Source organism: Octopus bimaculoides, chromosome 1, assembly GCF_046866305.1.
Source record: "Octopus bimaculoides isolate indiv1 chromosome 1, ASM4686630v1, whole genome shotgun sequence".
Taxonomy (NCBI): Eukaryota; Metazoa; Mollusca; class Cephalopoda; order Octopoda; family Octopodidae; genus Octopus; species Octopus bimaculoides.
Window position 1 is genome coordinate 81,972,666 of NC_142928.1, and position 25,467 is coordinate 81,998,132.

Below are 25,467 nucleotides of genomic sequence, written 5' to 3' on the forward strand. Positions count from 1 at the left end.
GAGAAAGAATTAATCTACAAAATTCCCTGTTAGTTGGAAAAAAAATGGAATCTATTTCAAAACGGGGGCACCAGTATTTTCTTAACGAAACACTTTGAAACTTGGGACACTGGTAGAATGTGTCATATAAAACATCTTTAACTCTTAGTCTTCTTAACAAAAAAAAAGGAATTCGCAAGTTATTCCATGTTAAAGTTGTCGTATTTCTGTAATTTCAACCAATCACTGACGTCTATTCAGCTGAATAGAGTTACTGCTGGGCAGTCATAAAAATGTTATTCCCTGTGACATATTTCATCCGGTTTAATCGTAATTTATACGCATATATTGTTTATATAATAAATTACGCTGTGCGTATCTATGTGTGTAACAATTTTAGAGTTCGGATTCTAGAGTTAGGGTTAGTTTTAGGGTTAGGGTTAGGGTTAACAGTCTAGTTAGGGATAGGGGATTAATACGATATACACCGTTACAGCGCTAACTGTTTTCAACTGAATAGACGTCAGTGATTAGTAGAAATTATCGAAATAAGACAATTTTTTACATGAAATAAATTCGAATACAAAAATTTTTTTCTGTTCTATAACACAAAATAGATAAGTATACGAAGTTTGAAAGTCTTTCGGTACCAAAAACACTACATAAAACATAAATGAAAACTGGTGCCCCCGTTTTGAAATAGATCCAACAAATGTTCTTAGAGAATTAAACTTTGAGATAACTTCACTAAAACTTTTTTTTAGAGCAAAATAGAATAATCATCTTTACTTACATAGGTAATAATCTTGAGGAAAAACATGAACGTTAGAGCATCAAACTCCACCATATATATATAGGCGCAGGAGTGGCTGTGTGGTAAGTAGCTTGCTTACCAACCACATGGTTCCGGGTTCAGTCCCACTGCGTGGCACCTACTATAGCCTCGGGCCGACCAAAGCATTGTGAGTGGATTTGGTAGACGGAAACTGAAAGAAGCCAGTCGTATATATGTATGTATATGTGTGTATATGTTTGTGTGTGTCTGTGTTTGTCCCCCCCCCCCCCAACATCGCTTGGCAACCGATGCGGGTGTGTTTAGGTCCCCGTAACTTAGCGGTTCGGCAAAAGAGACCGATAGAATAAGTACTAGGCACCCAAAGAATAAGTCCTAGGGTCGATTTGCTCGACTAAAGGCGGTGCTCCAGCATGGCCGCAGTCAAATGACTGAAACATGTAAAAGAGTAAAAGATATATATATATATAAATTGTTATTAATCCAAATAAGTAGAGGAATAGAAGAAATGAAGTTGAAAATGCGGAGGATATTGTAGAATTAATAAGAATTTATATTTTAAAACAGGAATATACTTGACTGGTTTTACATTAGATTTTCAAGTGTTTTGTATAGGGAGTTGTATCTCAAATGGTCTAAGGTGGCTGTTGTTCACACACACATATCGAAACGCGGAGTAGATGGAACAGGGACAACTGATGAAGGGAAATATTCTTTATGTTGCAGGTTTCGCTTCTCTGTTTTTTTTCGTTGCTCGAAAAAAAGTTCGTTTTCTGTCATCGTCTTTATGTTTTCATTTCTCATTGTGTTTAACGTTTTTTTTTTTTTTTGTGATGTCCTGTACCCATATATGCATGTATGCATACATATAGATGTAGGTATATACATATGTATGGATATATGCATATATATATATATATATATATATATATATATATATATATATATATATATATATATATATATATATATATATATATATAAAACACTCACTAGCAATGCATCCTGGCGTTGCCAGGGTGTTACGACCTACACCCACATTGTATTATTTATTCCTTTCTTATGGGTAGAATCGACACAGCTGATATATAGTGAACTTGGATAACTGGCGTAACGGAAGTTATTGCTTGTTTAAAAGTGAAGGAGGAATCTACAATTTGCATGAGTTTGCATGAAAGCGCTTTCTGTTCTTAAGAAGGATCACAAACTATGTATTGTTTCATCGTATAATACGATTTAGCCCAGAAATCACGTTTGCGAAAGTTTAATTTCCCCCCGTCCACACTGCAATTTCTTAATTTGCAACTTGTTTTCGAATTTATTATTTTTATCCACGTAGAATCTGGGAAATATATTTATTTTTAACGTTTAATTTTTCTTTAAGAAACACACAATTCACCCTTCCCTCACCTCACCCACCCACCACTTTCACAAAGTTAAAACCTCTCAATGTTTCACTTTCTTCTGATGCTTCACGCAAGCGTAGAATTGTACTGAAATAGCAGACGTAAAAAATGAAACATTGGGAGTTTGTAGCATTTTGAAAGTGGTGAGGTGATCGGTGGGTATTTGAGGAGATGTTAGTGTTTCTTTAAGAAAAAAGGAAGAAAATTTTTTAAGATTCGAACTCTCTGTTTATGACGAGCAAAGACTCAGAAACATGTTTCTGGATGCAGGCTAAGCTAAGTGGAGCTGCTTATCTCCCCCTTGTAAACATGAGAACACAGGAAATGTGTCAAGACCGACAGGAAGCGGTGCTGCTTCCTAGGGCTAAATAGCAGTTGTATTATTCCCTTCATAGGACTGTCACATTAAGTTGACAGCATACAACTACTTTATCACACACACACATACCTACATACATACATACATATATATATATATATATATATATATATATATATATATATATATATATATATATATATACACACACACACACACATATATATATTTATATATGTATGCATGTGAGATAATAGTTTCGCTTTAATAGTTTCAGTATTAATGGTGAAACTATTAAACTGAAAGTATCTCACATTACAATAGAGAGATGTTATTGTTTAACCTTTGACACGTAATACTGAAATAGTGTAAGAGATAAGAGATTGCGCCAGGCTCACATTTGGCAAGAAATTAAAATTTCTTTTGGTCCATGGCACTGCATGGATCCTAAGTAAGGCTGGGTAGTTCTCGAGTTTTAGGGATTCACACAGACAGACAGACACACACATTCTCAGTTTTATATAACGTGTCCTTACGACGAGCAAAGACTCAGAAACACGTCTCTGGATGCAGGCTTAGCTAAGTGGAGGTGCTTGTCTCACTACTGCATAAATCTCTCTGAGAGATTTAGAAATGTATTTTCCCCTTCCATATTTTAAAGAGGTCTCAGGCCAGCAGTTTTTGGGGTCTGAAGATACGCTATAAGGCTAAGCTTTTTATGAGTGAGAAACCCAGGGTAACCCCATAAACCGGCCTACCCCACTATGATATTAACTGCTCTACATCTTAGAGTGTGCTTCTCCTCCGGATTTATGTATTTCCACAAATGATCCTCTCTCTATATATATATACACGATGGTCTTCTTTCAGTTTCTGTCTTACTAAAACCACGAAAGGTTTTGGTCCGCCCGAGGTTACAGTAGAAGACTCTTGTTCAAGGTGCCCTGCAATGGAACTGAATCCAAAACCATATGGCTGGAAAGCATTTTGTACACTATAATTCGTGAAGAACCTCAAGACGGCACTGTGTCATGGTTTCCCCGCTTCTTTCTTATTTGAAATTTTATGTCGATAAACAATAAAACTATGATTCCTCTTCAACAAGGCACTTAAAATATAATCTAAAGCTGTTACCATCATTATCTTTGCCAAAAAGAAAGAAAGGAGAAAACGAGAGAACGAAAGAATTAATAGACAAAATTAATTGCTAGCAGGGGAAAATGTTTTTTAGAGAATCAAACATTGTGATAACTTCATTAAAACTTTTTTTTTTTTTCGTAGAGAAAAATGGCGTGATCACTTTTGCTTAGAGCTAATTAATAATCTCAAGTAAAAACTTGAACGTCATAGTTTCCCGCTTCTTTCCTACTTGTAATTTTATGTCTGGGAAATTTTATTTTTAGTTCGTAAAATCATGGTGATTCAAAAAGTGATTCCAATAAAACATTTCGGATCTTTCTGATTTGGCGGACATCACTTGTTTTCTTAACGAAACACTTTCAAACTTGGGACACTGGTAGAATGTGTCATATAAAACATCTTTTGCTCTTAGAGTTGTTGAGAAAAGTTTATATTTTCAAAGTTATTTCGTGTTAAAATTGTTGTATTTCAGTGAAAACAATTACTGCTGTGGATTTTCAACACGACGTCGTGGCGGTGTAATCGGATCTTTTCCCTTAAATAAAATTAGTGCCGTTGTTTGTCAGCAACAACTATCGGCAGTACTGTTATTTATGACATCCTTCGTGCATTTGTACTGGTTTTAGCTTTAGGGTTTTAGGGTTAGGGTTCTGGTTTTAGAGTTAGGGTTAGGATTGTGAGTATTTTTGCCAAATTTCGTGAAAAATTTGAACAGATTTTCACCAAATTTGGCAAAAATACTGATAACCCCTAACCCTAAAACCCAAAAACTAAAACCAGTACAAACGCACGAACGATGTCATAAATAACAGTACCGCCGATAGTTGTTTTTGACAAACAACGGCACTATTTTTTTTATTCAAGGGAAAAGGTCCCATTACACCGCCACAACATGTTGTTAACAATCCACAGCAGTAATTGTTTTCACCTCAATAGACGTCAGTAATTGGTTGAAATTACCGAAATACGACAACTTTTAACGTGAAATAACTTCGAATATAAAATTTTTTTCTCTGTTCTATAAGACAAAATATACAAGTATACGAAGTTTTAAAGTGTCTCGGTAGAAAACACACTAAATAAAAAATAGTGTCCGCCAAATCAGAAAGAGCCAACATTTCGTAATTATAAGTAGTGCACACTACGAACAGCGAGGGAAAATATTAGATTTAGTTTGAATGGGCACATGTGAGAATTCTTCAACAGTCCATGACGGATATACTAAGCAATATAAGTCGCTGAATCTGACAAAGATCGAGCTAGTGTCGTAATTGTATGCTTTTGTAAGTATTTCGTTGGGATTTACAATAAAATGAGGAGCAGCAGGGCGTCCATGCGACATGCTAATAGAGTTGAAATGAAATTGAAACTAAAAGAAATTCGATTTTGCGAACGTCAAACAGGAAATGACCTTATGTCTGTATAAAAAAAAATTATTATTCAACCAAGTTCTTAAAATACAGTCTAAAGTGCAACACCCTTTGTCAAAGGAAAAAAAGTAACAATTTTAGCTAGGAAAAATTTATAAAATAGTAACAATTTTAGAAAACAAAAAAAATTACTAGAAACAAGTCACATTTTATTTAAATACTACGAAATGATAAAAGAAAACATTTTAAATCAGTTATTAACTGACTGTGGATGAATTCATCTTTTGTATGTTTCGGTTATTGGACTGCGGCCAATGGTTTTAGTCGAACAAATCGAACCCAATCTAGTGTACTTATTCCATCAGTCTTTATTGATGAACCGCCAGGTTACAGGAACGTAAACAAACCAACACCGGTTGTCAGTAACTGGGAACACAATTATACAGCAGGCTTCTTTTACTTTGTCTACCAAAACCACTCACCCAGACCTAGCACTAACATAGTTTTTTCTTCTCAACACGTCAACTCTGAAATTTATACATTTCCTAGTCGTTCGACTCGCAGGAACGTTAGCGGCATCAATCCTATCGGTCTCAGAAGTCTTGCGTAGACCTTTGACTCATAACCTGGGGTACGGACGTGTGAGATGACATTTCAGAGAACACGAGAAAGTATACTTTATTTAAAATTATTTTTGAAATAAAATCATCTTTCATAAATAACTTTAAAGTATATTAAGCACACCAAGAATATTATCATTATACATATGTCGATTTAATCCCCGTGAGATTAACCAGGAACGTCCTCATTCTATTTGCAATGACACTCTTGTGTAAATTTGATTTGCGGCTCCCTTTCATCAATCAAAACAAAATCTAGAAATCATTGCTAAACCTGCGTATTCAGCAAGAAAGTTCCAAATTTTGATATGCCCATGAATGAGAGAAGCTGTAACAAAAATGTCACTTAGAACATTTTTCAAATTGCTCAATTTACATTCACATTTTATGCACCAAGTTTTTCCAGTTCAGCATCTTTTCTGTTTGGTTGCCAGCGTAAATTTTCTATTCGAATCGATTTCAGATTCAGTGTAATGATACACTTTTATAAGCTAATTAATGACGTGAAAATAATTTTCGCTATAAGTCAATAAAGAGTTATTAGTAATTAAAGTTTGAAAATTTTGGTAATTTTAGCCAAACGTAAGCCACAGACACTTACATGTCTGTTCAATAGAACTCGTTTACCTGTTGCCGTTGTAAGTCTTTGAAAAGTATGCGAGGAAGCACAGTCAACCGAGGAAGGGTCCTACCTGAGCAGTGGATTTTTGGAGGAGTGTGTTGCGAGATCGGACAGGTTTTTCTGTATGCATATTTAAATTGAAATTAAATATATTTAAATTGTTTGTTTCTTTTTGTCATTGAGCATTGAAGTGGTTGTGAGGTGTGCTAAAAATAACAGCTAAATAACATTTTCTTTGATAAATTTTATTTGCCAACATCTCGCTCAGAGATTTAAAACTAACTGTTTTTCTCTTAAATTAATATAAATATTATTTACATGAAAGAAAATTACCGGAGACAACACGTGTTGTTTACAAATATTAACAACACGTGCTATTTTCAGGTGTTGACAAAATGTGCAGTCACACACAAAATGACAGCTTCCAAATCCTGTTTACTGAGTGGGTGAAAATGATCAACTTTTTAAAAAATATTTTTCAGGAAAAAATTAAATAACTCCAGCAATTCAGTTTGGGCAAGTTTATTATTGTGCCAAATTTTAAAATTTTCGGTAAACTTCAATTTTTGGAGCCGCTGGCAACCAAACAGAAAAGACCCTCAGTTCATTTTGTTTACCCACATTTATTGCATGTGGTTCAATTAAAAGAAAATAGTTATTAGAAAATTTAGCTTTTCATCATTCAAATGCGACATTACGCTTTGATGTGGTAGGGTGCGAAAATTAAGCATTTCTTAAGGAATGCGGGACACAGAAAAAGTGCTTAGAAGTCACTGCTCTAGGACAAAACAGCACATACAGGTAGTCGATAAATTACATTTACAATATGAAAATTTCAGGGGGAAAAAAAAAATGAAAAATAAGAATAACTCAGCAAAAGTTTATTGGAAAATATAGGCGAAGTTTTATTACAAACATTAGAACACTTCCAAGTGGTCTCCAAAAAAGTTCATTGATGAACTTCAACTTTAGTAAACACAATAAACTGTGGAAGTTATGTAGGCAGTGTGTGTGTGCTTATACAAAAAAAAAAAAAAAGTCGTGTCTGAAACGCCTTTGATTTTAGGGCTGCTCAAATTAAAGCCTGACCTACAGCTAAAAACTAACAACGAAACAAGGACCGTGATGATTACAAGTTTGTAGAAATACATGCTAACATAACTTTTGAAGGTTAGCTTTGATAAATTATACACCATGTTTATCTAGGCTTAATCTATCTCATAACAAACCTGTCTCTCTCCACGAGACTTTAAAGAAATATCTATCAAACTCACATAAATTGTTTTAGTTTTATACATGCTTATTGTTTATTTTGCTGATGCTATATATCGCATTTATAAACTCTGGTCCACTTTGCACCGACCTGAACATCTTGACATTTACAGAAAGATTTTACATGAATAAACTGTCACTTTTAAATTATATAACTGTGAAGGTTCAGTAATTTCCATAGTGCAAATGCAAAGCGATAAATCAAAGAAGTCAGGTAATGGTTGCTTTGTCCGATGCCTAGCCGGGGTGGCATGTTTTAGTAATGTTATAAAAAGCTATGAAAACAAACACTTCCTTTTTGATTTCCCGCCGCCCTCTCAGCTTCACGTGAACCTTACTTTGATCTTCAAACACAATATCTCGAACATCCATACTTACACACACACATACATACACTCTCTCTCTCTCTATTTATCTATCTAGCTGTTCTTTTCCACCGCACACACACAGAGGCAGAAAGCTGTGAAAATAAAAGTGTAAAAAGAATAACGCGGCGTGTTTTTCGCTCTAAATAGGTAGGCAGTAGTTTAAGGGAGACTTGTCGATTATTTCTAGCAAATTGAGAGACTGTCTCCCCGTCCAGTTGACTTGCAGCCTTTTGTTAAACAGACATCTTGAAAATACCCACCCCCACCAGAGTACTACATGAACACTGTCCTTCTTAGTCAAGACAAATACAAAAGTAACATACAAAAAACAGCAACAATATCAGTAAGTCGAAAAGGCTTCCTTATTAAATATAGTCGGAAATCATCTATTGCACCGAAAACTGTAATTTCTAGAGTTCGATATAAATTTAAGCATCGTAGGTTATGATTCCGGAAACAAAAATTGTAAGCCTACCCTTCTGTAAATTTTCAGTTTTTGAGAATGTAATATATTTAGGTTTGTGTTTTTATGCTCTCAATTCAAATAGCACTTCGAGTATTATTTTGATTTATCATTACACTGAGATTGTTAATATAAATAAACTGGTAAATGAAATAAAGTCACTAAGGAGAGTTGCAAATGAACAGGCAGTTGAAAAAGTCTTCTGGTCATATACCATTAACTGTAAGATGTGTTTTAATCAAATGCACTTAATTCTGAAAAGTCCAGTTCATTCGCTGCACATAGGTTCCACAGGAAGCACACTTTATCATTTTATACTGGGGAAATATCCTATAATTTGATAAGTGTTTTGCTAACTCGAGGTATTAATTTCAAATCACCTCAAATGTGCATAGCTTGTAAGAGAATGGTTCATTTAAGTTTCCTTGTGCTTGACACACTACATGGAGTGACTCCATAGATTTAGAGAACACATATTTTTCCGCAACATACTATAACAAATTCAATCAACCATACCCTTGTCTCTAACAGAAAAGAAGATTGTTTCACACCCACAAAAAAAAAAAAAAAGACAAATCTTCATATGTATGAATTTATAAGTACAAGCTTGTAGAAATCATGCCCAAACTAACTTCCCCTGTGCTAGTGCCAAGTAAAAAGCACTAAGTCCACTCTGCAGAGTGGTTGGTGTTAGGAAGGGCATCCAGCCGTAATATCCCTGTCAAAACAGACACAGTGGCCTAGATTAGTTTTTCTACCTAGCCAGTTCCTGTCACCCGTCCTACTCATACATGCATGGAAGATAGACGTTAAACGATGAAGATGAGTGCAGGACATAGTTCATGTCGCTTAAAATTTCAAACTCTTTTAACTGCACACAAAATGGTTGAGTTGATTTTCATTAACTCTGGCTGACTCATACCATTTTTCCTTCCTTTTTCACAGTTCCCTGATTTTTTCTTTGAGCTCTCTTATTTACACGTTTCTCTCTTACTTTTCATTTCTCTCTCTTTCTTCAAAGTCCAGATGAATCTGTATTTCATCTTTTAACATATATCACTCTTCATCTGTCTCTCTCTTTCTCTCTCTCTCTCTCTCTCTCTCTCTCTCTCTCTCTCTCTCTCTATATATATATATATATATATATATATATATATATATATATATATATATATATATCATCATCATCGTTTAACGTCCGCTTTCCATGCTAGCATGGGTTGGACGATTTGACTGAGGACTGGTGAAACTGGATGGCAACACCAGGCTCCAATCTAAATTTGGCAGAGTTTCTACAGCTGGATGCCCTTCCTAACGCCAACCACTCAGAGAGTGTAGTAGGTGCTTTTACGTGTCACCTGCACGAAGGCCAGTCAGGCGATACTGGCAACGGCCACGCTCGAAATGGTGTCTTTTATGTGCCACCCACACAAGCCAGTCCAGCGGCACTGGCAACGATCATATATATAAAGAGAGAGAGAGAGAGTGGCAGGAGTGGCTGTGTGGTAAGTAGCTTGCTTACCAACCACATGATTCCGGGTTCAGTCCCACTGCGTGGCATCTTGGGCAAGTGTCTTCTCCTATAGCCTCGGGCTGACCAAAGCCTTGTGAGCGGATTTGGTAGACGGAAACTGAAAGAAGTCTGTCGTATATATGTATATATATATATGTATGTTTGTGTGTCTGTTTGTCCCTCCAGCATCGCTTGACAACCGATGCTGGTGTGTTTATGTCCCCGTAACTTGGCGGTTCGGCAAAAAGAGACCGATAGAATATATATATATATATATATATATATATATATATATACATATATATATATATATATATATATATATATATATATATATATATGTATGTATGTATGTGTGTGTATATGTTTGTGTGTCTGTGTTTGTCCCCACCAACTTCGCTTGACAACCGTTGCTAGTGTGTTTACATTGCCGTAACTTAGTGGTTTGGCAAAAGAGACCAATAGAATAAGTACTAGGATTACAAAGAATAAGTCCTGGGGTCGATTTGCTTGACTAAAGGCGGTGCTCCAGCATGGCCACAGTCAAATGACTGAAACAAGTAAAAGAGTAAAGAGAGTAAAGAGTATATATATAATGTATATTTAATTGTAATTCGGCAAATCAAAAGTCAGGTGCAGGGTTTGTCCATAAGTAAATTCTCCTTCATTAAATTCAAGGTTAAGATAAGGAATATAATATGACCTTTAATATATTTTTTCCTGGAATGCTGCTCATAACTCAAACAAATGTATGGATTGCTTCCTTTCTGTTCAAAGTGGGTCACACATTAAGTGAGGCAGTTACACAATTGAGACAAGTTTCATTAAATGAAATTCTACAACCTTGGGTGGTACAGTGGTGTGATTTTAAAACTTTTAGTGACATGGATTAACTATGCACTATACTTGTAAAAATATATAAACTAACTTAGAAACTTACTTGATCCTGTGCATTCATATACACACATATGCCATGTAAAAAGCAACAAGTGTATTCTGTAAAGTGGTTGGTGTTAGGAAGGGCATCCAACCATTGAAACTCTGCCAAAGCAGACATTAGAGCTAGGTGGAGTTCTCTGTCACACTGGCTCCTGTCAACCGTCTAACCCATGCCAGTATGGAAAATGAACATTAAATGGGAATGATGATGATTATATACATATGTACATATATACGTGCGAACATACATACATAAAACAGATGTGTGTGTGTGCATATTCAGACAATGAATTATTCTTAGATGCCACCCATATATATATAAATCAATACGTAAGTTAGTAACAATAAACTTAATGCAAAGAACCCCAAAAGCTAACTGGAAATAATTAGGCAGTGACAATATTTTGATGGTTTAAGTAGCTAAGGGAGGTAACTCAGTACATGTTTTAGTATTTCTAGACCTGCTCAGCGAACCATAAACTTGACCATACTCCCTGAAACTAAAAATAAAAAAAACCTTAGCTATAGAACTACTTCACTCATTCTATTATCTAGAATTTTTTTTTCTTTTAACGTTCTTGTTTAAAACAATATATGATACTTTGAAATATTAAATGATAAAGACAAATAACAACACCAAAATCCAATTTAAAAATAATTTTCATAAAATGAAATCTTTTGTCAAAGAATTAAAACTTTTTTTTCACTAATGAAGAAAAAGCAAATATTTACTAAAAATATAGAAATACTAGTTATATCTATTCTCTATGACTAATATGTCAAACTTTGTTGCAGGTTACTATTTTCTTATATAAATTAAGAAGTGTAATAGAATGCAAATGCTGTATGCAATGAATCATCACAGTAGTGGAAGCAGAGAAAACATTCAATAAGTAGCAGATGTTCTAATTTAAAAGTAACCATTTAATAGGGTAGGTGGGTGGGTGGTTACTGAGATAAAAATGAAGACTATTCTTTTATATGTTTCAGTCATTTGACTGCAGCCATGCTGGAGCACCACCTTGAAAGGTTTTAGTTGAAGAAATCAACCCCAGGACTTTATTCTTTGTAAGCCTTAGTATTTATTCTATCAGTCTCTTTTGCCAAACCGCTGAGTTATGGGAGCATAAACACACTAACATCAGTTGCCAAGCGATGGTGGTAGGGGGACAAAGACAGACACATATATATGAGTGGTTCTGGGTTCAGTCCCACTGTGTGGCACCTTGGGCAAATGTCTTCTACTATAGCCTCAGGCCGACCAAAGCCTTATGAGTGGATTTGGTAGATGGAAACTGAAAGAAGCCTGTCATATATATATATATATATATATATATATATATATATATATGTATGTATGTATGTGTGTATATGTATATGTTTGTGTTTGTCCTCCCACCATCGTTTGATACTGATGTTAGCGTGTTTACGTCCCCATAACTTAGCGGTTCAGCAAAACAGACCGATAGAATAAGTACGAGGCTTACAAAGGATAAGTCCTGGGGTTGATTTGTTCGACTAAAGGTGGTGCATTGAACTTGTGATGAAAAGTGGTTGGACCAAAATGAAGCAACAAAAACCTTCCCTAAACCCAAGCTCTTCAAAAAGAAGGTTATGGTGACTGTTTGGTGGTGTACTGCTGGACTCATCCACTATAACTTCTTAAAACCCAGAAAAACCATTACTGCAGAAACATATTGCCATGAAATTGCCAAAATGAATGAAAAACTGCTTCTTCTCCATCACAGACTAGTCAACAGAAGAGGGCCAATCATTCTTCATGACAATGCTCAACCACATGTTTCACTATACACACACACACACACACACACACATATATATATATATATATATATATATATATATATATATATATATATATATATATGTATGTATGTATGCATGTGTATGTGTGTATACATACACATGCACATACACATATATATATATATATATATATATATATATATATATATATATACACATACACACACTTGTGTACATATTTGGTTTATTTCAAGCCGGTAGATCAAAAATCAAATGTTATCAGCTTAATAGTTCTCATAATCAACTCTATTTTCTTCTGGCAATCAGGATATAAGGGCTGTGTCATTTATGCATTAATCCCTACAGCTCACTGAAGGATAATGGTTCCAAATAAGTATTAAAATTGAGTCTCAGATTTGATTTACAGAGAAAATATTATTTTTAAACATACACTGTATGTACTTCCTTAAGGGAACTACTACTTTGTTGCTTAATTTGCTAAAAATTGAAGTCAAATTCAGTCATCACAACAAATGTACATAATGGTTAATGTAGACCAGGTTACAATATTACAGAGAAAAAGATGAATGGTCCTAGTTTAAATACTTTGCGCTGAATTGGGGTTAAACAGAACAGCCACGCATGTGTACACACGCGCGCACACACACACACACACAGCTTTTATTATAGTTCAACATTACATAAACTACTTGCCTCTGTAGGTTTAAAATGTTTCATACTTACATTTTGCAAATGTATCAACAGAAAATAAGGGAAATTTTCTCACCTACAAAGGAAAAAATAAATAAATAAAATAAATGTGCAAATAAATAAATAAATAAATAAATACACAATTCAATTGAAGTTAACTCAAGTTGACTTGAGCTAACAAAAGTTAATTAGTCCAATAATGATTTCCAAAGTTAACTTAAAAGTTAAATTGTTAACGAAAATCTTTTCTTTCTTGCATACATCTTCTTCCTGCTTTAATGCCAGGACATTTTCTTCATATTTACTCCTTTGATTTGTGTTTTGCATCCAGTCACACTAGATTTCCTATAATCACAACCAAAATTTCTATTGCAATAACATCACATATCTAACAATAGATTCAAGGCTCCTTCATTGGAACTTTTATCAACATCATCTAGGTATTTGTGCATATGTGTGTGTGTGTGTGCAGTATTTGGTGTTAGTGTATGCGCAGATTTATATGTTTGTTTTATGGATGCGTTTTTATGTATATATTTTCATGTTTAGATGCATGCATATGTATTTATGTGCTAAATTTTTGGAAAGTTTTACATATCTTCACAGTTCCATTGATGGCTTGAATCTGTAGTCTTCTAATCAACCTAATTTTTCCAGGTTTTTGTTGAGGCAGTTCGTTACATATCCCAATGCCCCAACAATCACGGGTATGAATCTGAACTTGTAGTCTGGGTGGAGTATCTGCAAATTTCTCAGTAGCTTGGCGTAGTTGTTCTTCTCTATGTATGTATGTATGCGTGTATGTATGTATGTATGTATGTATGTATGTATGTATGTGTGTGTGTGCGCGCATGCGTGTGTGTTATTGCAATAGAAATTTTGGTTGTGACTGTAGAAAATCTAATGTGACTGGATGCAAAACATAAAATCCAAGGAGTAAATAAACAAAATGACCTGGCATTAAAGAAGGAAGAAGATGTATGCAAGAAATAAAGATTGGCTTATTTTGGTGTGTATATTCTTTTACTTGTTTCAGTCATTTGACTGTAGCCATGCTGGAGCACCGCCTTTAGTCAAACTAATCGATCCCAGAACTTATTCTTTGTAAGCCTAATACTTATTCTATCAGTCTCTTTTGCCGAACCACTAAGTTACAGGGATGGAAACGCACTAACATCGGTTGTCAAACGACAATGGGAGGATAAAGATAGACACACAAACATTCATATATATCATCATAATCATCATCATCATCGTTTAACGTCCGCTTTCCATGCTAGCATGGGTTGGACGATTTGACTGAGGACTGGTGAAACCGGATGGCAACACCAGGCTCCAGTCTAATTTGGCAGAGTTTCTACAGCTGGATGCCCTTCCTAACGCCAACCACTCAGAGAGTGTAGTGGGTGCTTTTACGTGTCACCCGCACGAAAACGGCCACGCTCGAAATGGTGTCTTTTATGTGCCACCCGCACAAGCCAGTCCAGGGGCACTGGCAATGATCTCGCTCGAAAATCCTACGGGAACCAGTCAGGCAGTACTGGCAACGGCCACGCTCAAAATGGTGCATCTCATGTGCCACCCGCACAAGAACCAGTCTAGGGGCACTGGCAACGATCTTACTTGGCTTGCCGGGTCTTCTCACGCACAGCACATTTCCAAAGGTCTCGGTCAGTAGTCATCGCCTCGGTGAGGCCCAATGTACGAAGGTCTTGCCTCACCACCTCAGCCCAGGTCTTCCTGGGCCTACCTCTTCCACGGGTTCCCTCAACTGTTAGGGTGTGGCACTTTTTCACGCAGCTATCCTCATCCATTCTCACCACATGTCCATACCAGCGCAATCGTCTCTCTTGCACACCACAACTGATGCTTCTAATGTTCAGCTTTTCTCTCAAGATACTTACACTCTGACGGGTATTCACATTGACATTACACATCCAACGGAGCATACTGGCTTCATTCCTTGCGAGCTTACGTATATGTCCTCAGCAGTTACAGCCCATGTTTCACTGCCATGTAGCATGGCTGTTCGTACGCATGCGTCATTCTGTCTGCCTTTTACTCTGAGTGAGAGTCCCTTTGTCGCCAGCAGGGGTATATATATATATATATCTATGTATATATATATATATATATATATATATATATATATATATGTATGTATGTATGTATATATATATATATACATACACGACGGGCTTCTTTCAGTTTCCGTCTACCAACTCCACTCACAAGGCTTTGGTCAGCCCGAGGCTATAGTAGAAGACACTTGCCCAAAGTGCCAGAGAGAGAGAGAGAGAGAGAGATGGATAGACAGACAGATGTATGCATGTATTCTATACTGTAGCTAATCTGTTTTGAGAAAAAAACACTTCATTTCCATTGCGTGTAGTAGTTCACAAAACTGCTACCTCTATAACTCCAGTCCTAGCTACTAACTATCATGAATTGATTACATAAATTGTAAATGAGAAGTTTCCACTGTTTTAACCACTTAGAGTTGTATTACATGCAATGGTTTCAAATGGTTATCGAAACCAATTAAACCATTGCACATTATGCAACATGGCTTACCAGGGAGCTTAGCACTATTCAACAGTGCAAATGCATTCCAGTGCAATTGGTGCAAAAGATAAACTAAATGACTGTAAATTTAATTAGAAACCAATTTATCAAAACTGAAGCAGACCTTTAATGAGAAAACTTATGAGACACTGAATTTAAATAAAAACAATAGAGAGTAAATTATATAATTAACAGTAGATATGGAGGAAGTTTCCATTGTTCTGTGCGTATGTGAGAGAGAGAGAGAGAAGGAGTGTATGTGTGTGAGGGGGGTATATTTGTGCGCCTGTGTGTTAAAGTATAACCTGATTATCCAGTCTTATTCCAAAGCACCTGACAAGTATTTCATATTGTCTTTTCCATTTAAGCATTAAATGTTAACTTTGTTTAATAAGACTCATTCTGTGGTAGCTTATAATTGAACATTTTCATTATATTACATTAAAAACGGTACAAAGGATCCTTCTTTTTCCTTGCAAACCCATTTATTCCACTTTTGAAATGTTTATAAAAGAATAGAAGTTTTAACTTCACTACAATAACAGCATTTTGCTCTGAGAATATGCACAATTCACTCATTTACCTATCAGTAAAACTCTAACTACACTGCTCACAAGCAGGCAAGGCTATGTGGTTAAGAAGTTTGCTTTGCTATCACCTGGATTTGTGATTTAGTTTTCTCTTGTGTAGGCTTCTACTATCATCTCTGGTCAATCCAAGCCACTACCACCACTGCCATTGACACCACCATCACCATCATCATTTAACATTCGTTTTTTTATGCTGGTATATGTTGGACAGTTTGTCAGGAGGTGACAAACCAGAGGACTGTGCCAAGCTCTAATGTCTGCTTTTGGTTAGGGTTAGGGTTAGGCTCAATAAAATAATTACTCCTTCCTCCGAAATTGCTGGCCTTGTATCAAAATTTGAAACCAATATAAGGTGGTATTTAGAATGATGACCAGAAGGATATATTCAAGTTCAGAGGCATTCCTATTGAACTGAAGTGAAAATTAACTAATGCTCCGAAAACAAATTTCTTCAAACTTTTGTTTTAAATATTGTAGATAATGAACCAAGTAAAAAGAGGTGGTAGTAGGGCTCTTCCATAATTTTTTCAGATTTTACTTTATGAATATCTTTTTTGCGTTATGTGTTATGATTCTTCAGAATTATATATAACATAAATCCGAAATTATTTTCAAAAAGAGTCACAACCGAAAATTTACGGAAAAGGGAAACAAATCCCCCCGCCTCCATTTTTTATTTCCAAATTCGCAATCTCTGGTACTTAAAACATATGCACCCGAAGAAATGTGGATTTTTGGCAGACCAGATAATTTTTGATTCTATAGGGATGCCAAATTCTGGTCATAATCATTGCTTTTTTTGGTTTCAAGTCTCAGTGTGAAATAACTATTATCACTTCCAAGACAATTTATTACCGCTTCGCCAGCCCCCACCTTCTGCTTCGCAGTCAAACAGCAACGTGTAGTACATTTCAGTGCCCACCTCATCAACCGGTATCTTTCTTAATGATAAGTGCGCTCGTACCAGAGTGGCCCAGTGCTTTGGTCTCCGCGCGAGCTGCCCGAATGCCGTTGTGGAGCGGTAGTCGATGAGTTCGGCCTGCATCCGCTATCCTGCGGCGCCAGTTACACCGACACGCCACTCCGAATTACATAATTAGAAGGTGCCTCGATGCGGCTGGCTTCCTATCACGACTGGAGTCATTAGGTCTTGACCGCAGGGATGGTAAGCTCCCACACCTGGGATACTTCGTGCTGCGACACGTTCTCCAGCTCCAACTTTGTTGTATTGGCCACAAATCCGGGTATCGCTGCTCGAAACGCAGAGGAAAGAAAAAAACAAACAAAAACAAATACAGAAGCCTGACCGGCCGCTGTCAAATTGTACTGGTCGCCGTCGAGACCTTAAATGTTCTCGAACTCAGCACTGCCGATTTTCTCTGCAAAATTGAGATAGCCGCGACACGTCTGAGATGTGATGTGAGAGCTCTGAGAAAAGAGCCAACTAGCGTCGCTGGCCGTTCTCCGCAGCAACGCCATTACAATCATATCCGCGGGGCGCGGCTAAATATGTCATTTGTTCTGGGGTGTACAACCCGTTACACTATTACGTCACCCCGTCTGCTACTTAATTTCCACTCTCTTTTTTTCTTTTGCTTTGTTTCCTTGGTGAGGTAGTTGTTATTTTTTCTTGATACTTTGATCTTTTATACATTTAATTTTTTAAAAGAATTTTCTTTCTGTAAAAAGTTAAAAATTGCTTACTTATAAAAAAGAAAAGAAAGAAAAGAATTATGAAACCCTTTCCTATGTTGCACAAACAGTGAGCAGTACCAAAATATCCATCATAGATACAGAGATCGTGCCACAATCAAGATATGAAATCGTTCTTTTGGCTAGTCAGTGCAATAATATCCCAACCGACTCGGAGTAGTAGCTACTCCTACTACACGAGTTATATCTAATACAATGCCGCCTGTACTTTATCAGTTTAAGGCGGCTAAAGGGGAAATGCTTTGAGACGGAGAGGGAGAGAGAGAGAAAGAGAGGGAGAGAGAGAGCGAGGGAGAGAAAGAGAGGAAGGGAGGGAGAGACCTGTGTGTGTGTGCGCGCCCGCGCGCATGTATTGATAGATACAATGCAAAGGAAACGGTTATATATCAAATCTATTTACATTAGTCTCTCTTCTGTTGCCATCGCTACTTCCATTCCTCTCAGTTACACTTCCCAACCCGATCATCAAAGTGGTTGCAAGGTCTTCCAAAACAGATCAGACCTTGTAAATGAAATATAGTACATTACACAACCTCAAAGGGTAAACAGTGTCAAAAACATCACAGTCAGTGATAGCACCATCTTGCCAAACTGGTATACAAAGTAATCTTTTTATGTATTCACCCACTTTTCTCTTCTCTCTACAGAAGGAATACAACAAACTTATGTAACTTGATTATATGAGTCATGGAACCAATGGGGGTGCTATTTGTCAAAGAGAAAGAGGAGAAAATGAAAGAAGAAAAAGGAAAAAGCAGAATGGAGTTTAGTGCGACGACGAGGGGTGATATCTGAAAAATGAGTTGGCGCTAGAAGAGGAGGTGGTGCAATTGTTGTGTGCAGGGTTGTTGTGATTGAGAGAGGTTTGGGGTAGGGCCATGTTAACAGTCACAGAATACACGACTATCAACACAGAAAAGTTAGTCATAACATGACAACAACTTAAGTGGAGAAAAGAAATACTTAATGTTTTTTGGTTGATTAATATAGAAAGGAAAACAAAAAAGAGAAAAGTAAAAGATTCGAGAACGGGAAGAGCCGGAAGCTGTTAATAGATTCAACTGAATACTGAATTTAAATGAATAGCGCCAAGATGTCATTCACGATGAGGACTAACTTTTTGCCCCACTCCCTCGCATAAATAAAAGCATGAGATACTGATTTAAAGGGGTGGGAATATGCCTGCATTTAGAAATTACTTTCATGATGAGATCACTGGTAAAATTATTTTACTATTGCTTTGTGAACTTTTTGTAACTGGTAGTGTTTAGTTTACGTTTTGAGTTCAAATCTCACTAGTCGACTATTTAAATCCTTCTATATCAGATTAAATCGACTTTTATGCGGGGATAGAGACAAGAGAGTGAGGTATTCCGAAGGAAGGGATTGCAAGAAAAACGTAAACGGGGCGAGGGATTCCAGAAAGGAGGCGCTTGGGGTTGGCCAGAGGGATGAGACAGGGTCTGACGAAAGGAGCTTCGAAGAGCAGAAACCATAGTTAACGGTTAACTTAACGCCTTTCACGCTGAAATCGCTTTAGTACACACGATCTCAGATCAAAACACTTTCTACGCAAAAAGATCTCTGTAATTATTTATTTATTTATTTTTTAAATATGCGTAGCATTAGCACTATCACAGACATGAAGGTAATATTGTGAATTTGTGTCTATGCAAGAAATCATCATTAGAAGGTGACAGGATTCTCAGGAATGCCTTACATATTTTTTTTTTAGTTCAAATCCTGCTGAATCAACTCTGCCTTTAATTTCAGGGGAGTGGAGAAAATATTGTCCTGTAAGGATCAAATCGCTTTTTGTTATTGTTTACTGTCAGGTCAGCCCTAATCGATCGAACTTGTAATCAAAGACATTCCAAACCATGGCCACTGATTTGTTATAGCCCGTATCCTTCCATGTACTCTTCTCACTATATTCAGACTATATCCTTCCAATCACATTTCCCACTTTATTTAAACACTAGGGGTTGATGAATATGAGATTTGGTTGATATTTCTAGCTGGTCAAACAACCGTGCAGAGCAGAGTTTTTCAACCATTTTTTGGCAACAGACCCCTTTGATTCCTATTTTACTTGAATGGACACTCCTAGGCACCCGATGTTTAAAAAGTCCTACTATATTTTTATAAATATTATTAGGAATTGTATGAAAAAAATTGTTAAAATATTTTGTGTAGTATAGAAGTACAACTAATTTATTGCACATAAACTTTAACAAGTTGAGAACCACTGATGTACAGGCTCATATTCCTCTGTGATATTTTCTATACCTTTTCTATATTCCAGAAAGCGAAATATTATTATTATTATTTCACTTTCTGGAATATAGAAAAGGTATAGAAACCTTTTCTATATCCCAGAAAGTGAAATAATAATAATAATAAGTTTCTGATTTACACAAGACCATCAGTTTTGAGAGGAAGGAGTTACCGGTACTTTGACTGATACTTTATTTTACGTTACAAGGCTTTAACTACAGTTAAATGAATGCTTGGATGAGGGAATTCACAGATTTGAGCAGAAATGAAAGTGGTCCAATTAAATACAAAGGCCCAGGAGTTCTTATTTACATAGTACTACTAATAACATAAGATTGGTGCAAAAATAATCAGTTTTTTTCTTTCTTTCGTTTTTTTTAAATTTCATTTAAACGTTGATGCTTATTTTGAAATAAATTTTAAACTATGTTCATGTTCATGTGATAAACCATTCTGAAGTACCGATTTCAGTCTATTGAGTTATACTAAAGTTTTTACTTACACACACACACAACAGGGTTCCACACAGTTTCTATCAAATTCACTCATAAAGCAATTAGTCTGCTTAGGCCTATTGTAGAAGACATTTACCCCAAGTACCATACAGTATCACTGAACCTGAAGCTATGTTGTTGCAAAATGAACTTGTTAACCGCAGAGCCATACCTGCACAGTTACTAATTTGGTTAATAAAGCTTATTCTGAGGTGAGATGTAATTGCTTGAACCCTTTAGCATTTAAACTGATTATATCAGGCCTAAATATTCTACCTGTTTTATATTCAGCTCTACCCCACATCTATCCCACAATGTCATCCTAAAAATATCAACAATTATGTCATTGAAATCTCAAAGCAACAAGATAATGCATGATTAATTCAAAACAATGTGAATAAATAAGCATTACATTAGACAGAATAATATGAATGCCAAAGTGTTTAAGTTGATGGTCAATATCCCAATTATTTTTACACTAACCTGATACTCTTTCCTCAATTAATTTGTGATCTTGAGGGCAATGTAAGAAGTTGTTGTTGTTGTTATTATCATTATCATTATTATTATTATTATTATTATTATTATTACTACTACTACTACCTCCGCCTTAGCGAAGGTGGCGGTATTGTTTTCAGTCATATTTGTTTGTTTGTTCATAGACAAGATATCTCAAGAACCGCTGGATGGATTCGGATGAAACTTTCAGGGATGTTTGGCCTCATGACTGGCACAAACTGGTTAGATTTGGGGATTGATTTGGTCGGCACTGGACAAGAATTCTGGATTATTTTTCGTTTTTTTTTTTTACTTAATTTTTGAGAGTAGTAGGGCTCATTTTTAATATTCTTGTTTGTGAGAGCAGTCGAGTTTATTTCAGATATTCTCATTTTTAAAATTATCTCCAGCTAATTGTTGAGAGGACGTTGGTGTTGCCTTGGCAGATGTTTGCACTCTCTGAGTGCTTGTTATTGTTATTATTATTATTATTGTTCAGTAGTTTTATTTTTATGACGTGCTTTCACTTCACTACCGAGCGCAGCTCTGTGCGCTTTGGGTATGTGCTGTGGTTTGCTGTGGTGTTCTTATGGTTACTGTATTGAAAGTGTTTTGCGTAGGATGTGTGCAGTGCCCAGTAGTGCAATTTTCTGTATGTTATATATATTTGTAAGTCCTGGTGTTTTTGTTATGTATTTGTCTGAATATTTTTTTTATTATACCTAAGGCACCTACTATGATAGGAATTGTTTCTGTTTTTAGATTCCACATTCGAGTTACCTCTATTTCCAGGTCTTTGTATTTTGAAAGTTTTTCCATTTCTTTTTATTATTATTATTATTATTATCATTAGCAGCAGCAGCAGACACTGTCATGCCATACACAATCAGTGTAGCAAATCAGTGACCTTGATAGTGAGCTTTCAACAACAACAAATACTTCACTTTACATGTGGCTCAAATGCAAAGTTAAATATTTTAGAATACCCATATTTCATTGTTGTGCATTAAAATAACATGGAAAGTTGATATTGCTTTTCCCAGCTATAATTCAACCCCAAACCCTAATATGCAGATTGTTAACAAATACTTATTAATGATAGAGGCAGTATTTATTCCCACATAAACGTGGATGTTCTATTAGAACAAACTATATTGCAGTACTTACCACGAGAAAAGCTCATATATTGGTTTTGGTGCAAAATGCACTCTTGTTTATATTACAGGTGGGGGATACAAATCCCCACCACCTCCAGATCACATGATTTCTACCTTCCTTGGACTTGTCAATGATGGATGCTCAACTACTAGAGGTAGTAAGTGATTCGGATCTTTATGGTTTGACGGCCAACATTTTTTTATGTAGTGTTTTTGGTACCCAAACACTTTCAAACTTCGAATACTTGTATATTTTGTGGTATAGAACAGATAAAAAAATTTTGTATTCGAAGTTATTTCATGTAAAAAATTGTCGTATTCCGGTAATTTCAACCAATCACTGACGTCTATTGAGGTGAAAACAATTACGCCGTGGAATGTAAACAACGGTGTCAGGGGATCTTTTCCCTTGAATAAAATTAGCGCCGTTGTTTGTCAACAAAAACTATCCGTTGTCAACAACAACTATCAGCGGTATATATTTCGTTTGTCACTGTTATTTATGACATCGTTCGTGCGTTTGTACTGGTTTTAGCTTTAGGGTTTTAGGGTTAGGGTTCGGGTTTTAGAGTTAGGGTTAGTTTTAGGATTACGGTTAGGGTTATGATTATTTTTGCCATAACCTTAACCCTAACCCTATAACTCATAACCATAACCCTAACCCTAACTCTAAAACCCGAACCCTAACCCTAAAACCCTAAACCCTTACTAGGGAATAATGATATAATTAAACAGGGAATAACACACTTGACACCGAACAGCAGTAACTGTATTCAGCTGAATAGACGTCAGTGATTGGTTGAAATTACAGAAATACGACAACTTTAACATGAAATAACTTATTAAGAAGTAATTTTTTGTTAAGAAGGCTAAGAGAAAAAGATGTTTTATATGACACATTCTACCAGTATCCCAAGTTTGAAAGTGTTTTGTTAAGAAAACAAGTGTTGGCCATCAAACCATAAAGATCCAGTGATTCACCTTCATGCCAATATGAGAGTTTTTCTCATGATAACGACCGCAGTATAATTTGTTGTAACAGAATATCCACGTTTAAGTGGGGATAAATATTACCTAATATGCAGAGTCATCAAAATAGTTTCCATTTGCACTTGAAGCCAATTCATTTCAACTTATTTCACTAACAGCCACTCTGATTGGAAAGATGGTCTTAACTGACAATTATGTATGGAAAAAAAAATTAATTTGGTTAATTATGAGAACATGACATATATGTGTATGTATATATATATATATATATATATATATATATATATATATATATATATATATATATATATATATATATATATATATATATATATATATATATATATATATATATATATAGGGTATGGTGAATAAACTGTCGTCTAAGTTACGCAAAAATGAAAATAACAATGACATCGCATTTTAACCGATATATTTACCAAAATTACATGAAGATATCTTGAAATACAAACAAATAAATCTATTCAATAAAATCGCCATTGACTTCAACCACGGCCTTCAGATGACTTCGGCATCTCCTGCAACTCTTTTGGAGGATTATGATGCCATAATCCCTGCCTTCAGTTCATCTTTGGTGTTACAAAGAGTTTCGTTGGTCTCTCAATTAACTGCGCCCCCACACATAATAATCAAGGGGGTTGCAGTCTTGGGAGTTAGGTAGCCAGATGTTAAGAGTGGTGTAGTTGCAGAAATTATCTGACAGCCATGACTAGGTTCTCTTGTTTGTGTTGTATGGTGTAAAGTCCTGTTTCCAGACATAGGGTCTTCCAGCAGCCACCCTCTTGACCCAGAACAGCACTGCCTCCACCAGATACTTGATGTAGGCCTCCCTGTTGAGTCTGAGGCTGTGTGGGAAGATGAATGGCGGTATAACGTCGCCATCACTAGTGATCACTCCAAACACCATGATGTTGACAAGATGTTTGATTTTTATCACTCTTGGTACATGTCCTCAGACTGACACCCAAACACTCTGGAACGTTCATATTGGAGCTTCCGGCACGAATACCAAGCAATACATCATGTCGTTCCCAAATTTCTAGCAGAGTGAATTGCATCATGATGCTGTTTTTCTCACAAATGGTGCCCAACTGATTGTCTAGTTGACAAAATCAAAAACAAACAATGAGCATACACGAAATTAAAAATATACAATGGCGACAATTTACCCGTCGCACCCTATATATATATATATATATATATACTCTTTTACTTGTTTCAGTCATTTGACTGCAGCCATGCTGGAGCACCGCCTCTAGTAGAGCAAATCGACCTCAGGACTTATTCTATGTAAGCCTAGTACTTATTCTATCGGTCTGTTTTGCTGAACCGCTAAGTTACGGAGACATAAACACACCAGCATCAGTTGTCAAGCGATGTTGGGGGGGGGGGACAAACACAGACACACACACACACACACATATATATATATATATATATATATATATATATATATATATATATATATATATATATACATGTACATATATATGACGGGCTTCTTTCAGTTTCCGTCTACCAAATCCACTCACAAGGCTTTGGTCAGCCCAAGGCTATAGTAGAAGACACTTGCCGAAGCTGCCATGCAGTGGGAATGAACCCAGAACCATGTGGTTGGTAAGCAAGCTACTTACCACACAGCCACTCCTGCGCCTGGTATATATTAAGTTAAATGTCAGTTCTTACTATTAAGAGAAGTATAGTTCCCTCCTAAATAATAGAGTGTCCTTCTCTATATATTTCTGTTTAAGTGTTTTACAGTTGCGAATTAACACACCATGACTCACATGGTCAGTGTCAACCAAGGAAACAGTGAGGTCCTGGTCTAGAACATTGTTTCTTCAGTGTGGATCAACAACGTATGCATAGCAGAATGAGTA

At 36.0% G+C, this 25,467-nt stretch overlaps 1 protein-coding gene across 20 annotated transcripts in view; it reads right to left on the bottom strand.

The window, feature by feature from the left end:
* Positions 1-25,467, bottom strand: part of LOC106874564 (uncharacterized) — a 268,447-nt gene that overhangs the window by 148,252 nt on the left and 94,728 nt on the right. For 7 of the 20 annotated variants that reach the window (XM_089353099.1, XM_089353081.1, XM_089353083.1 and 4 more), the window contains one exon: positions 13,316-13,358. The exons of 12 other annotated variants lie outside the window; for them this stretch is intronic. The gene's annotated coding sequence lies outside the window, so the exon portion shown is untranslated. Of the gene's footprint in view, positions 1-772; positions 850-13,315; positions 13,359-25,467 lie in introns of those variants that run through there. One more of the 20 variants, XM_089353122.1, reaches the window with a different exon arrangement.